Genomic DNA, 15,581 nt, shown 5'->3' with positions numbered 1-15,581 from the left:
TAGCTAGGCTACGACGTGACAGACATAGTAATGTCGGTCCTCAAAACTGCACAGAAGCTACTAAGCCCTCTCTGAATCGCTAAAACCGTGGTCCGACCATCGACGAATCAGAATCACTCCTTCCCAGTGCATCTATAATGACTCCCTATCTCTGCGGACATAAGTGCTCTCCACTCGTCTCGACTGGGAGGTTAAGGGTGAAGAAGCAATAATGTAGCGTAAATGTGCTTGCATGGCATTGGGAGTTCATTAGAGCTCCATTATAGTCCTTGAGTGACATCATTCACCGGGAGTGCCGACATGCGGTTCCTTCGGCTAGTGGATTCCTGATGGAATATCTTTGGCGTGGGGTTTGCCGTGATGAAAGCATCTTAGCAGTCGAAGCACCCGCCACGTCCTATTTACGCTTCGATCAAGACCCTCGGCCAATGCGCAGTACTCTACTCTCATTTCTTGTCCTAAATGAGCCTCGAAACCACCTTTCTTATGTGCTTCCTGTCATACCTCCTTGACTTCATTCATATGCACAGTCACTATCAGTAAAACCTTCTGTTCTCATCTGCCGGCAGCCAAATTATTTGTGTGAGAGCAAGATTACCAGAGTGGACGTTGACCCGCGGCCAAAATCTCATTATTCCCACTCTTCAACTGTTTACTGTCAGGAGGCAGGTGAGAAGGTCGAGAAGAGGGAGTGATGGGTCTTATTTGCGATCCCTTCTCCTCGCTCTTTGGGTCCTGGAGGTCAAGATGAGCTGAGGCCCCCTCGGTCAGTCTGGAATTAGAGAATAATGGCATAATTACCTTGGCTGGAAGAGTTCTGCCCCTTGAGGTAGGCTCTGCTGCATCATTAGAAATACAGTAGCACCAAGCTTGACTTTGTCTGTAATTAGCTCTCCGTGGGTTGTAATTGTCTCACGGTGAGGACATTTAACGGCGATGGTTTGGCCGTTGGGACCTTCAATAAGAAGGGCAACTAAATGGTGGATGTGCGCATTTTAGTAAAGTTGGCATCTACTGTTTGGGCATTTTGAGCAGATCCCCCAAGAGGAGAATCGCTTTTAAACACTCACGGGACATTTTGGACTAAGTTTCTGTCTTGCTCCCTTACAGCCTATTAACTCTCCATCACCCTCCACTTGCATTGTCACGCTGTTAACCCAGCAAAGGGCCGTGTGTCTATAATAGACTATCGACTGGTTGATGCTTTAAAGCTACGCCGGCTAGCTTTAGCTGCTCCGCCACCCACGCGGCTCTAATTAATCTCCCATCGAAAGGGGGGACGGCGTCGTATATTGTTTTTGCAACGTGGCCTCCGGTACAGTGCGCCCACCGGAGGCGCCGGCAGAAGTGCTCGGCTTCATTTCTGCGTGTGATTTATTTGAATTCATCAACTGGATTGATCGAGAGTCTTTACTCGGGGGGACACAGATACACGCTAAATGACTATCGACTGGCAAGTGTTTGAAAAATGCATTTGCCAGACCGGCCGCTCTGTTGATGAGTGTGTATTAAAAAATGTATCTGCAGAATCAATGGAGAGGAACAACAGTGAGTGTATGCCGGCTCTCTTTTTTTACCTCTTACTATTTGTTGTCTTTTGTCTGCGAGCGCTAACCACTGCTGGCGCATTGCAGTAAACGAGGGGAGGTAGAATGCTAGGGTGTGTGTGTTTTGTGTGTGTGTGCGATTGTGCCAGCAGAGGCGTCGACAAGCATGCATAGCTTTACCGTCTCCATAAATCCCCACCCATAGCGGTGTAGCTGCGCACGCAGCCATCTAGAGATACTGACCTTTTCTTGGGACTTCTTCTGCTTTATCTCAGCATGATACGATGGAGATGAATCACGGGGGTGTGTAAATACCAAATGCCATTGTCATTCCTGACTCCCCTCCCGGTTCTGAAGGAAGTTTGGGATCTGGTGTAGCATTCCGAGAGCTAGCTTTGATGACACCATTAGCTCGTCAGTTTGACCTTGTCTGGAATTAATTCGTAAGCATTCAGATCTGCATATTATTTGTACTCGTAGGAAAAGATGTCAACCAATCACAATGCAGCCATTGCCTTGTTAATGTGAAGTATCTGGAAGCTAGCCATGCATTTGGAGGCTTGTGTTTGCAGTAGAAGTTGTAACATCCTTATTTCATGACTGACTGGACTTTATAGAGGAGATGATAGAAGGCGCAAGAGTCGCTATCATCTCGTAGATCACGTCCTCTTTACACAACCTCGCCGGGTCCCCTGTGTGTCACTTTGTCCCACAGTAAAGTGGATGTCATGCTAACTAGTGCTCTGGTAAGATTATTAGTGAGTCGGCTGGCACCGCGTGTGCGTTGTCTGTTTGCAGACCAAAGGCGAAGTTCTAACCTTTGACGCCTGAAAGCAACACCGGAATGATGATGGATTTAGATTAGAGGGCGTAATTTGTTCGGAATGGCTTCGATTCAGACTGACTCCAGGGAAATATGGAAATGGTGCCGGGAATGTTGTTTGTTTTGCTTTGAAGTCAAATTGACAGTGAGAATATGTGTGACGAGGCCATTTGTGATGCTACTGAAGAGAAAAATGTCCATTTGTCTTTAATGTTAGTATCTGAAAAACAACCGCTAATAAATATAATGTGAGATTCTATCCAAAAAATGAGCCTTGATAGTGTTCCATTCTTGGCGGTAGTGTACCCAAAAAATGAAGCTCACGCATAAACATTTGATTCTTTCCTGGAAGAGCTAAATTAGACCGTATGAGTTGCTATTTTTATTCAGAGCAGACAGAGCAAACGTAAAATGTGATTCAAGGGGACTTCCGAGACTTCATTAGAAGCCAAATAAAGGACTCGCCTCACTATCTGGTGGGTTAGGTGCACGATTGGGGGGTTCACAGGTCAACATGCATGGCTCCCTCTCAAAGGGTACCCTTAAAGGACCGCACGTGCGTGGACCAACCATCGTGCCGGGGTGACTTCCAAACCGCAAACAAAAGGTGTCAAAGTGACGAATGGCATTGTGAACAACGGAGCACGGTCTAAACAGCACCCCGGAGGCCGTCTGTGTTTGTGTGAGATCAGCAGAAAAATCCCTTATCTGGCCTATTATGGGCCCGCGCTTCAACGTTGGGGTATGCTATGTGCTTTGCATGCTAATCTAGTCCTCATTAAAGCTTAACACAGCAGTTAGCGTGCCCTGTGATAGCATCATACTGTGCCGAGGCCTGTGCGCAACTGATAACGCCCCCAAACGCGATTGGCAAAAACATCACCTTGGGACGTAAGGCATTCACTGCACAGAGTCAATAGAAATCCAATCTGAGCGTGAAGTGTTGCTTTTTTTTTGTCAATGGGGGCGGTTCTTCGTACTTCACATGCCTCTGTAAATCAAAGAGGATGCCGGGAAGGCCGGGACACGATGTGTGGATGAGGCCATCTGGCCCGCTCAGGCCAGAGCGGTGACCAGTTTTTGACTTGGCCATCGTGTGTGGGCAGGAGCACTCCCACAACTACAGCCTGTTCGCCCGTTCGGAGATGCGGCAGGCTTTTTCCGAAAAAAGTACACAACTTCTAGTGATATGACGCCTGGCGCCAAAAAATAAATAAATAGAGGCACTTAATTGAAAACGCTCGTCAATCTGTCACCACCAAAAGCGAGTGCGAGGGAATGAATAATGGATTGCAGGGTGGAAGAAGAAGATAATGGAGGGAAAATGAAGGCGGCGACCAAAACAATGATTGACGCTGACGAGTTAGACATTAGACAAAAAAGGGTGATCAACATTCACCAGGCTCTCCAAACGTTGTCTCTGAAGAGTGACAAAGCTTAGAGAGGGCTTCTGTCTTTTGTTTAACGTATCAACTACAGTCGGTTGAGCAACCAAGTGAGGGACGACAGAGCAATGGACACCAAAAACCTAATCAGGATCTGATCCAGATTAGCAGCAATTTCAAATTAGCAACTTTGATGCGTTAAGATTTTCTTCCTAGATGAAATTCCGATTCTGTACAAAACTTTTCTAGATTAGTGGCCAGTCAGCAACTTTTCTTTCCCCTCATCTTGACGAGACTTACTTCGAGTTAACTTCATCATCGGAGGCAGACAAACCATCATGGTGTTGTGTTCCTATTTTGACTGAGTGTCAGTGATTAATGTAATCAGCGGTGCGGCGTCCCACCTCCAAATGAGTTTGAGATTGACAGTCCGTTTTATTAGACTCTGTGTGGACTGATGGCGTGTAATTAAAACTGTCGCCACGGTAGCCGTCATAACGCAAGAGGAGAAGACACCCTGTTGTTGTGGTACACGTCGGTTCGTGTTTCACTTACGTTCGCACAGAGCACAGTGAGAAATGCGATGATTAATACAGCTACTGAGAATTTAAGTCGGGATTACGCTTGAAAAGTCGCCAGGTCTCCTCTTCGTTTCCTTTTCTTCGAAAATCGTGATGGATTTCACGCCCGTGATCCCAACGTATGAAATCCTGTGATGTCTATTAATGCTAATGTGAGACAGATTCTTGGTAATGCGCTCTGCGTAGGTGTGATGCCCGTTAGAGGGGGTTTAATAATGGCTCAGGTTGATTTCACAGTGTGTGTCACATCACACTGATCTGAGAATATCTGCTGGCGGTGGAACCAACGCGCATATCCATCTGAGAGAAAAATATACATTTCTGACAAGGGGGAACCTGTCCAACAATGGAATAATATTTTAACTATTTATTGATTCTTTTAAATATTTATTTATTATTATATTTATAGATTATTATTATATTTACATATTATTACTATATTTATATGTGTATTTATATTTATTATAATCCATTATTTATTATTTCATAATCGTACTTAAATGACATTAAATACCCCATCATTGTGAAAAACTATGTATTGATTATTTTAATTCTTTATTTATTATTGTTATTATTATTATTATTATATTTATATATTATTATATTTGTATATTATTATTATTAAATTTAAATCTTATTATATTATATATCTGTATTTATATTTATTATTATTCATTATTTATTATTTAATAATTTTAATTAAATGACATAAAATACCCCACTTGTGAAAATAGGCTTTTCAAGCGGCCAGGTTACCTACCGCTTCTCGGTGGTTTTTCCGTTTGAGGGGTAATTTGGACGGCCATGGTCCGGGTTTGACTGGTAATCTGGTTCAACCATTAGCGGCTGTTAAGTGGCTCGGTCCCGGTGTCACCTCTGGTCCATCAGTCCCAATTTGGTGCAACACGGGCTCCCCAATTCCAGAGTGCCTCCAGTCTCCCCCCAATCTAACAAACCGCCCTTTCTGCCTCACGTAAGCTGATGGCAGATGCACTGACACGCCCGATCGATAACAACTAATGTGGAGTAAATGGATAAACTTACCTGCTGCATCACCTGTCACCAGCCCCGCCCCCTCTTGTTAAAAATCCGAGTCATTCGCTTCTTCACTATTATCTGCAATTCCTGCTGGAATTTACTTTTTCAAAGGGAGAGAAATCCCTCTAAATCTGTTCTCCGAATGGTTCTTCTCGGAATTGGAATTGGGACGGCACCCGAGGGCCCATTGACGTTGTTTCCAGTCAAGCCCCAGAAGAAGCCAACCTTCCCAGAAAGGCTTCTTCGTCATCCTCCCATGAATCGTAAAGACGCGTTCCCCTTTTATTTGTTGATGAAAGGGTGAAATCATCCGAGAAGGCCGCAACCGCAGCTCAAAAGGCGAGACACGTCAAAAGGTGTGCGTATGCTTTGTTGATGTGGATTAAGGGAGGTGATGGCAATCACACCCTTGACGAAACAATTATCCCTCGGCCCAGTCTTCCACCGAGACGTTCACCGAGACACTTTCTGTTGTTATCCTGTCGTGCTTTTCCGCCTGCTTTTTTTGTTCTCTTTCCCCGCCTAGCCATCAGTGTAATTAGAGCCTCTGTCAATTGCACCTTTGCTTGTAAGTCGGCGCCACGGCGGATGGTGCGGCGTACCAATAGGTAGGCTCCCCTCCGAGCGGTCGATTCTCAATCGAGGCCGAAACACTTTCCTCCTGTTGTTGTTTTTTGCCAATTCAACACATGATTAAAGGCGGCGGAGTGATTACCATTCGTCTAGAAGCCGACGGAAAGAAAAGGCCTTCATAGAAATGTGTGAATCAATCCATTACGAGCTGTTCTGTGGTATCTTCATCCTTTACATTATCATATGGTTGTGGCATGTTGACTCCTCCCCCCTCCCCTACCACCCCAACCGCCCTTTCATCAATGTACTTCACCTTCTCTACACAACATCAATCCGTGCACACTATCATTACTACTCTTGGTGCCATTACCATCAACTCAGTAGGGGCATGTCTTGTTTTTCTCCTGTCAGCTTTTTGTTGTCCTCAAAGGAACAATTGATCCTGTGATTTGACTTGCTACTGAAAATAGAATCAGGTTACAAAGAATGCGTTGGGGGGTTCATTTGAAGACTGATGTGCATCGCTACCAGAGGTGGCAACTCCAGGTCCAGAAAGTAAAAACCTTGCCACAGGTACCTCTCGGCGAAATAGAGGTACCTGTGGCAAGTCCAGGAGGTAAAACCCCTGCCACAGGTACGTGTGGCTGGGTTTTTACTTCCTGGACCAGGATTTGCCACCTCTGAGAAATTTGCCCAGTGACTGACAAGCAACCAGTGAAGGATGTACCCCGCCTTTTGCCTAACATCAAGCCACACCTCTCATCCGTTATCTAGTACCAAGAAGTGGTATTGAATATTGCGTCTTTTGTTTTTGAATGACAGAAAAGCGATTAAGATGAATACTTGAGAGCTCTTTATTCTGATACTATGCAAAAGATGTTGCCTTCATGCTTTATGAAGCTCAAAGCCCGTCTGATGTTTCGCTGTGATATGGTTGCTATGCGTCCCCCCCCACCCCACCCGAGTGAAGACAGATTATTTCCTTTACAACTCAACCAAAAAAAAGGTACGTTGTCGATGTAGAATTTCAATTCCAATTGCTCGCTTGGAGAAAAAGGTGGTATATGATGCAGGAAATGAGGATATGCGCATTCTTTTATATTTGCTTTTTGAAGTGCAATTGTCCCAGGTCTGCTTCGTTTATAGATAGAGCCTCGGGGGTCTCAGGCCAATAAACCTGGCAAATAATGTGGGTGAATTCATTAAGGGCTGATGATTGTTGACAGTGTGTGCGGGTTGAGAATGGGCCCAGATAAGGAAGCGTCTCGGTAATTGGGGTTCTCGGAGCACTGAGGCCGCACCTTTAGTTGACGGTGATAGACTGCGAAATCTTAACACGGTGAAATAAGTGAATGCGCCAATACACACTACTGTCATTTGGAATTGAGCAAATTATACGCTACTTCCCTAAGGCAAAACTACACTCGACTTATGTGCCTTTGTTTTGTTTTTAGTTGGCAGTAAACTGCTTTGTTCACTGAAGACACCAGGGTATATTCGTGATATTTGGAAGCAATCCAGTTGGCCGCCATTTTCTGTTAGAAGTGATAAGCAGCGTGATTAGGGGAAGGTGACATCCAAAACCTAAAGACAAAGCAAAAATCGCTCAGCACAGTCCTTGCTGGCTCTTAGATTCTTTCTCGGACTATCGGAATATAGGATGCCGTCTCGATTTCTCTATTGTGGAAAATTTCCATATATTAAGTACACCCACTTGATTATATGGCACACAATCCAATTTTGAGAAAATTAAATTCTTTTAAGTACAACTATGAGTGTCCCACGTCCATATAAACGAACCCTCCAGACATGGGGTAACAAAATGGAGACATAGACAAACCTAATCTCCTGTACACCAACTGCCCTTTCCCGATGCCTCTTAGATATTCATTAAATAAAGTCATTCCACATTGCATTGCATTCTACCAAGCGGAAATTGTTCCTTTTATCCATCAGGAGAATTGGGAATAAGCACACATCACCATAAAACGCCGCACTGCCTCCGAGCTGTGAAGGCAATGAAAGTGATGGATAATCAGTGAATTGAATCGTAGCAAATATGATCTCTGGACATTAACTCCGCTATAGTATGCACACATTTTCTTTTCATTAGACTCCACACTGCTATTTTAATGAATTGCCAAGAGTAATGAGTGCTTTTAGGTGGCAGGCCTCGGCCGGGTGTTCATCATGTAAATGGCACAATACCAATTAAAGCTCATAATGCCGGGTGTTACGGCCTTGAACTGGCCCTGGATTAGCCTAGCGCCACTCCCCAGGAACCTTTAATTATCATCCCGTCTTGGAAAAAGGCCCAAGTCAATGAATGCATCAATAGCGACAATAGATTCTAAGGGCGGACCCTTTTGTCTAATTGACTTTTATAGTAGAGTTATTTCTAGATTTGAGATGGAAACTCTCGGATTGCCAACCAAGGTCAGCAGCAGTTGTCATGTGCTTGACAATTCGTACAGCAGTTAAAGGTACAAAGGTAAGAAGAAAAAACAAGAAACAAAATAATCGAGGTTAGAACCTGCGCAAACACACTATAGAATTGTCGGGCATCTGGCACACAAACACACTTAGACACACACACACGATGTGATTGAACGGCCAATGCTCTGTAATCACTGACAATACATCTGCTGCCCTGTGTCCCACACACTCCCTCACAGTGTCTTTCCATCCATCCCCAAAGCATCTGACCTGCTGCCTTTTCTCTAATGACAGCTGAAACGGACCATTCTGTCTCGCCGCCACCACCCGGACATTACAGCGCGTCGCTTTTGGGCATTTGGGCCCCCCCTACCCCCGACACTAATGGCCGCTGTTGTGGATCACAGTCCGGGCTAATGACCTCCGTTCACGGGATCAGCAGAGCGTCTTGCCTTGTTGTCCATCCGTCTGTCTGGGACACTCCAGAGGTCACGACTCATTCCCTGAGAGCCGGCGACAATAACAGCGAGCGGCCGTTAAGAATGCTTTCATTCATGGGGAAATACAGTGACCCTCCTTTACTCTCTCATGCAAGCCTCACATATTGAGAGGTTGGATGTTGCCCCCCATCCCCCTCGACTCACCGGGTGACAGATGGAAGGGACACATGGAAGCGGTGGTCCGGCTTCCAATATCCAGACACTCATGCACATGACAGATTCGGGAATCGGGTGTTTTATTTTAAAAAAATTACGTAGGCTGTAAACGGTGGAATCATGTGTAAAAAAATATTTTAATGTTATAACTTACGCCATCTGGTCTGTTCTCCGCAAGTGCCAATGGCATTGAAATCATAATTAGCCTTGGGCAACTCAAAACAAACTGTAAAGTGCAGCAGGGTGTCCTTCCAAACTTTTTCTTTGTTAGATGAGCAGTTAACTCATTCACGACCATTGACGGCTAAAGTCGTAAAATTTTAACTAGATGGCTGCGTTGACTCCACCGAGCGATAGCTTGTCGTTTTAAAAACTAGCAAGATGGAGCACAAGGTATGACTTGACTGCATTGAAGTGTGTGTGTTGATGAATATGAAACAAGGTGGCATTTCAGCAGACTTCATTTGGCTGAACCGAGCGGGCGGCGTGCCCGAGGGCTTCGAATGCGCAATGTCGCCGAGGCCCGAGCGTCAAGGTTAGCACTTAAAGGCAGCATTTGTGAAAATGCATGTTTATGTCTGCTGGGAGCAGAATTGTGATGAGGTTGGAGAAAGTCTAATCTTCCCAATTTCATTGTTTTTTTTTTCAATTTGGACATTATTTTCAAGGAAGGCGTGCGTGTGGACGAGGCCCTGCTCGGAGATTGAACGCGGCCCGAGTAATTCCGTCTGCGTCCCCCCGGGCATTGCACAGGTGCTAGCGACTTTGCCCGACTTCAGCCTTCATTCCTTCGGGCTCTGATGCTATCTCCGCCTCCCGTGTACCTCCTAATCGCACCTCATAGACACAACCGCCTACCTGCTTGGCCACGGGAGAGCTCGTCTCATTGTGTAGATTTGCATGTCTGGCTGTCTACACATTTCTGTGTCATTCACTCTGCTTCTCGTCTATCTCTGTGCCTTTGCCCGCCGTCCTCTATTAGACGATTGGATCAGTCAGAGCTTAAATTTCCACTTTATCACTTGGCGGCAAAAGCGGCTTTTTTTGGTATTTTCGAACCCAATTACAGTATCTTCCCTTGGCAGTCATTGTGGACAATGCACTCGGATGTGTCCATAACCTTCTCATTTTAGATAAACATTTGTTCCCCCATGAGTGTGAGAGTCTGAAGTCATCATGTTAAGTCACGAGTTATTCAGAGTGGATCCACTAACATTTTTGTTACAAAGGCCCGTACTGCATTCTAGAACTTGATTAAAAAGGCACTGACTAGTTTATTCATCCATCCATCCATTTGCTGATTAGTACTTGAGCATGGGTCAGGCTGGCTTGGTTCTATTTAGCCGCACCAGCTAGCTAGCGACCAACTTTGACTGACTAGTGCAGCTAAACATGTTGCAGAGTTGCTACTAATCAGTGGCATCGAATAAAATACTCTTCTGCCAAGTATCCTTCTCACAAAGCAATTACGAGGAAAGACGGAGAAGCCATGCTAATTGCTAAGCTAACCGTAAGATTGACAAGTGATCATTTAACAACAGAATCGAGCACACTTTTCACAGAAGTCTGGAGGTAATATATTTAAGGAACAGAATTGATTTTCCAGGACAGCTGAGGGGCTCACCAAGCAATTATGACAGGATTCAAAGATTTACGATGTGGTCTTACACCACTAAGCAAGCAGACTGTCTGCCTGAGTATATTTTGTGGCTTTATTTGCATCTCAAAAGCAGCATATATGCACTCATTTTGATCTTGTCTTTAGGGACACATGTAAAACACATTCCGAGTCACCGTGTGACCTTTTTCCTCCTGTCGTCAATTTGTCAGCGTCCGTCACCTATCCGGCCCGTTGCACCGGCAACATTTGCATTGAGAGATGGCTACATTAGCTTTATAGATGCAATGAGTCAATTAAAGGCTTAATGACACGTCGCCGGTGAAGGTCCAGTTGAGTTTGGCGCACTCCCACTCCCAGATGACCAACCTTTATCATTGGTTTTATTTGAAATATGCATGAGCCTTCCCAGTGGGGCTATAATGGGCACCCCCCACCCCTGCCTCAGTTTGACAAAAGGGAAAGTGCGCCTTGAGTTGCCACGACGACACCTTGCCGGCCGTCGCCAGCAACGCGTCTGCGGGAGCCCCCCCTGACCTCGCAGTCATAATGATAGACGCTCTTGTGATGCTGCTTTGTAAATGTCACGCACACATCTGCCGTTGCTTCCATTTGACAGCCACCTTAAACGATGATGGTCGCCATGCCATTGGCTGTTTCCGGAATCATTCACTCGTTCCCAAGTCCCTAATCACTAATTTGCAAATTTTATATACTTGTGATTTTTAAAGAGTGCCTCAAAGTGGAACGTGGGTTCCCTCTAGTGGGATGTCAAAGGATGATCAAACCGTACAAAATCTTACAGTGACTTAGTATTTTTTAAATTATTTAATCGACTTTCTGATTAAATTTAATACTGATGAAACTGTACTTAAGTAATTCTTTAGTATACCACTAGAGGGAGCCCTCATCCTTCTTGAAAAGTGACTATAGTGCATAGGGAGTGATTTTGAACACAGCCATCCTCATCTTCATTCCTGTGTCCTTAACGACCAGTGAGCCAATGGTGCTCCAAAGACAGCCCTGATTGTTTCCAAATCAATTCTGAACAGACGGTTATATTGACAATGACAGATGTGCAGCCGCTAAGTTATTGTACACTCGCCAATAGTATCAATGATGGGAGGCTAAGCAGCAGAGGTCATTTAAATCCACTCCAAACATGTCCTGTTTATTTAAGAGAGGGCAAACACATAAAGCAGGGGTGTCAAATCCTTTTTTCGCGGGCCGCATTGTAGTCGTAGCTTCTTTCGGAGGGCCATTATGAATCAGCCCAAATAAATGTATGAGCACCTCATATTATATGCAGTAAAAGCTACAAAACAAACTGACAAATAACTCGTTTTCAAATCAGATGAGTAAAAACTGGTCAAATATTTAAAAAAAAAAGATTATTAAAAATGAAGACAATTTGCAATTCTAGTAATGACACAAATTTGATGCACAATCTGTCTTCGCGGGCCACATAAAATGATATGGCGGGCCGTATCTGGCCCCCGGGCCTTCAGTTTGACACCTGTGATATAAACCATGGATGAAATCAATGCATGTCAGTAAAATTCTCGAAGTCATGCACCTCTCCAGATGACAAACAAATACTAAAAGGCTACTATTGCCATTACCGCTCGCCTTATGGTGGGGTCAGTTTAATTCTTGCTGGGAATGCAAAGCTATAAACACACAGCCCTGGCAGGAGACATCTTTGTTTTGGGCTGCTGTGTCTAATTAGCTTGTTTGCTTACAAATCTAGACTTGTTTATCAAAAGGGTGCTTGGACAATGATTGGATGAGATTGCCTAAACAAGGAGAGAGAGAGACCATACATTTAATAGTTTTTAGTTTCTGTTGTTTTTTTGATAATATTGTGGTTTGTTCTTAATTAGGTGGCGTATGTTCTAGTAAAGTGCTGCTCTGGCACGTTATGGCACAATGTGGTACTACACTGAAATTTCTATGTGTCTATATATTCAAAAACTGGTGGTTTTGTTATGCTCCATTTTAGTAAAATAAGTATCTCGGTGTTCTGCGAGGCGCCACGTAGAAATCGTCAGTGACATTTTGGACCAGCTGTGATTGATGTGTTTTTGAAGTGCGCCTGGAGAAGGTGTCAAAGCGTCTTTTGTGGCCATGCGGCCGAAGGATCACACGTCAAGCTGGGATCTGTGATATCATGGCTTTTTTTTTTTTCTATTTGGAAATAGTGTGGTGATACTCTCCACAAGTCAGGCACTATTGTTTTTCTTTTATTTGGGCCAGTCAAAGGTAGCATTAGCATTAGCTCCAAGCTTGAGAGCTTATAGTTTGATGACTGTCAAATGTCAAACAGTTCTGCCTCCCCTCAAGTATTTTCTATTTCCCGCCATTCTTCCTGCCAAGGTGACATTTGAAAAGTGCACTTGCCGCTACGCTCCGTCAATCTGACCGCCCCCCTCCCCTCCTTCTACCCCTCTATCTGCACTCCGCACCTTCCTCCTGCCCACTGACTGCTTGCCGAGGGGAGCTTTACGCATTGGCCAGACGTGACGCTGACCTCTCCGAACCCAAAATCGGGGCTTGCCGAAACCGTTTTTTCCAAGCGCCAAATAAAGAAAAAACTGGCAATGTTTATTTTAAGAAACAATTTTCACTGTCAACTTGAGTGATTACCAGGAATCTTGAGTTGCTTCACCGTTGCCGGTGGAGCCAGGTCTTTATTTTACATCAGCAACCTCTTAGTCAAATCTAAACTCTTTTGATGTCACACAATTCCTACTGATTGGCCGCTCATAATTTAGCCTTTTATCATCTTGTCTGCCAACAAGTGTAGCAATCAGCGCTTGGTCGACGCCCCTTGTTAGCAACCAATTCATTAATCAGCTTCCCCTCAACGGTTTTTCATCACCGGCGGCCAAAATTACGTTCTTCGTTTGAAGGTCGCCAATTTCTCGACGGCCGAGGAAATCGATGATGGCGGCGATGGTGGTTTCTTTTTTTCCTTCCGTAGGAATCCGTCAGGGAGCCAAGCTGCTCAATGAGCGTATTGGATGTTTAACTTTACATCACCAAGGGCACGCTGACAAACGCATCATAAACTCAACTGTCAGACGGCGGCTGGCACAACGGCACACATCATCTTCTCTTACAAGAGAGATGTGCTCTTGCAGTAATCGTAAAAGTCCGTCTTTGACTTACTGAAGCTCAGTTTTGATAGACATTGATAGTCTACCTGGGCCTTTTCAAACTTTTGAATCTCCAGACCGAGAAATCTGAACAGCAATTAAACCAGTTTTGGTTTTCCCAAGATGTTCAAATATGGCTTAAGCATTTTGGATATAGTGAGATAGAGCGTGTGTTATATAACCTAACATTCTATTCTGACTGCTCTTTCTCTACTTTGAGTGTCCATCATGATAGAAAAAAAACTCATGTTCCCTTTTTCCCCCCTTAACAGGGCCGCGTGGCATCCAAAGGTGGTCCGAGGGGGTCGTTTGATGTCAAAGGTCTGCAGTGATCACAGGAACGTGGAGAAACCCCCACTCCCCGTCATGGCACAGTGGCGTGAACCAATCTCAGCCGCCTCTCTATCATCCTGCGCCTGTGGGCGCCTTCGTCACCATCCGTCCATTATCCCCGGCTCACTAGTCCGAAAATGAGGGGGACACTTGGCGCCTCACCACCCCCCCTCTTCTTCTACCTTCTTCCATTCCTCCCCGTTGACTGGCTGCTATATGGAGGGTGACACTGGGCCAATTCAATCTGGCATCTCCCCCCCAGTGAGCCAAATTGGCCCTTCCCTGCTGCACTTCTGATGACATCAAAAAATGTCACATTTGTTTGTTTGTTTTCAGCAGGTTGCAATAAAAGCTGATGTGATGTATTTGATCAAATTCCCCAAGATAGCGCTCTAAAAAATGGGGCGAATGCAGACAAACAATATAACTATCCTCAAAGGCATATATTCTTTATCCTCTGTGGAAAATGATTTTTGTTTGTTAAGTAGTTGTTAGTCTTCTTTTTTTTTTTTGTATGATTGTATTAGATGACCACTCCACCACTGAGCCATGTCCTCCACAATGTTTTGTTTTGTGTGAATGGCAGTCTATGTAAAAGAAGTCGCTGCTAAAACTGTGTTGAAAGACGCAAACAACATTAAAAAAAATTCAGTTAAGCTTTGACCATGATTATTCCCTACTAAAGTGGCCTGTTATTCTGTATACCTGAAAGTGGTGATGTACCTAATGGAGTGTCCGAGTGACATCACAGATCAACCAGCCAATCAGGAGACGGGGGTGAGGGTGGATGGAGCACTTTTCACTTTCAGTTAATCCAGGGGTTTGAAACTCCAGTCCTCGGGCGGCCGCGTTCCAATATGTTTTCCAAGTTAACCTCGTTAAACACACCTGCGTGAAAAGATTTGGTTCATTTTCACGTTCTGCAGGAGCCAAACTTTTCACACAGGTGCACTTAACGAGGGAATGTTTTTTTTATGGTGACTGTTTTATTCTTGTACAAGATGAACATACAGTATAAGTGCAGCTGGAAACCACAAATAAATACATGCTGTCCTGATTGATGATAAGACTTGGAGGAAAGTGTTTTCATGAACATATTTAAGCAAATTTGTCAGGGGTGTCAAACTCCAGTCCTTGGTGGCCGCGTTCCAATATGTTTACCAAGTTACCGTCGTTAAACACACCTGCGTGAAAAGATTTGGTTCATTTTCACGTTCTGCAGGAGCCAAACTTTTTACACAGGTGCACTTAATGAGGGAATCTTGGAAAACATGTTGGAATGCGGCCCCGAGGACTGGAATTTGACACCTGTGACCTTTGACCATGATATTTCCCTAATAAAGTGGCCTGTTATTAGGTACACCTGAAAGTGGTGGTGTACCTAATGGTGTGTCCGTGAGTGACGTCACAGATCAACCAGCCAATCGGGAGGT

The 15,581-nt window shown here is 44.6% G+C and overlaps 1 long non-coding RNA gene across 7 annotated transcripts in view; it reads left to right on the top strand.

The window, feature by feature from the left end:
• Positions 1 to 14,513, top strand: part of LOC148379438 (uncharacterized) — a 32,012-nt gene extending 17,499 nt beyond the window's left edge. For all 7 annotated transcript variants that reach the window (XR_015855524.1, XR_015855526.1, XR_015855522.1 and 4 more), the window contains one exon: positions 14,088 to 14,513. This is a non-coding gene — a long non-coding RNA (uncharacterized LOC148379438). The remainder of the gene's footprint in view (positions 1 to 14,087) is intronic.
• Positions 14,514 to 15,581: the final 1,068 nt, after the last annotated feature.

This window comes from Syngnathus floridae, chromosome 22 (genome assembly GCF_059516105.1).
Source record: "Syngnathus floridae isolate MCC-2025c chromosome 22, RoL_Sflo_1.0, whole genome shotgun sequence".
In the NCBI taxonomy this organism is placed as follows: Eukaryota; Metazoa; Chordata; class Actinopteri; order Syngnathiformes; family Syngnathidae; genus Syngnathus; species Syngnathus floridae.
This window is presented reverse-complemented; position numbering and strand designations above follow the sequence as displayed.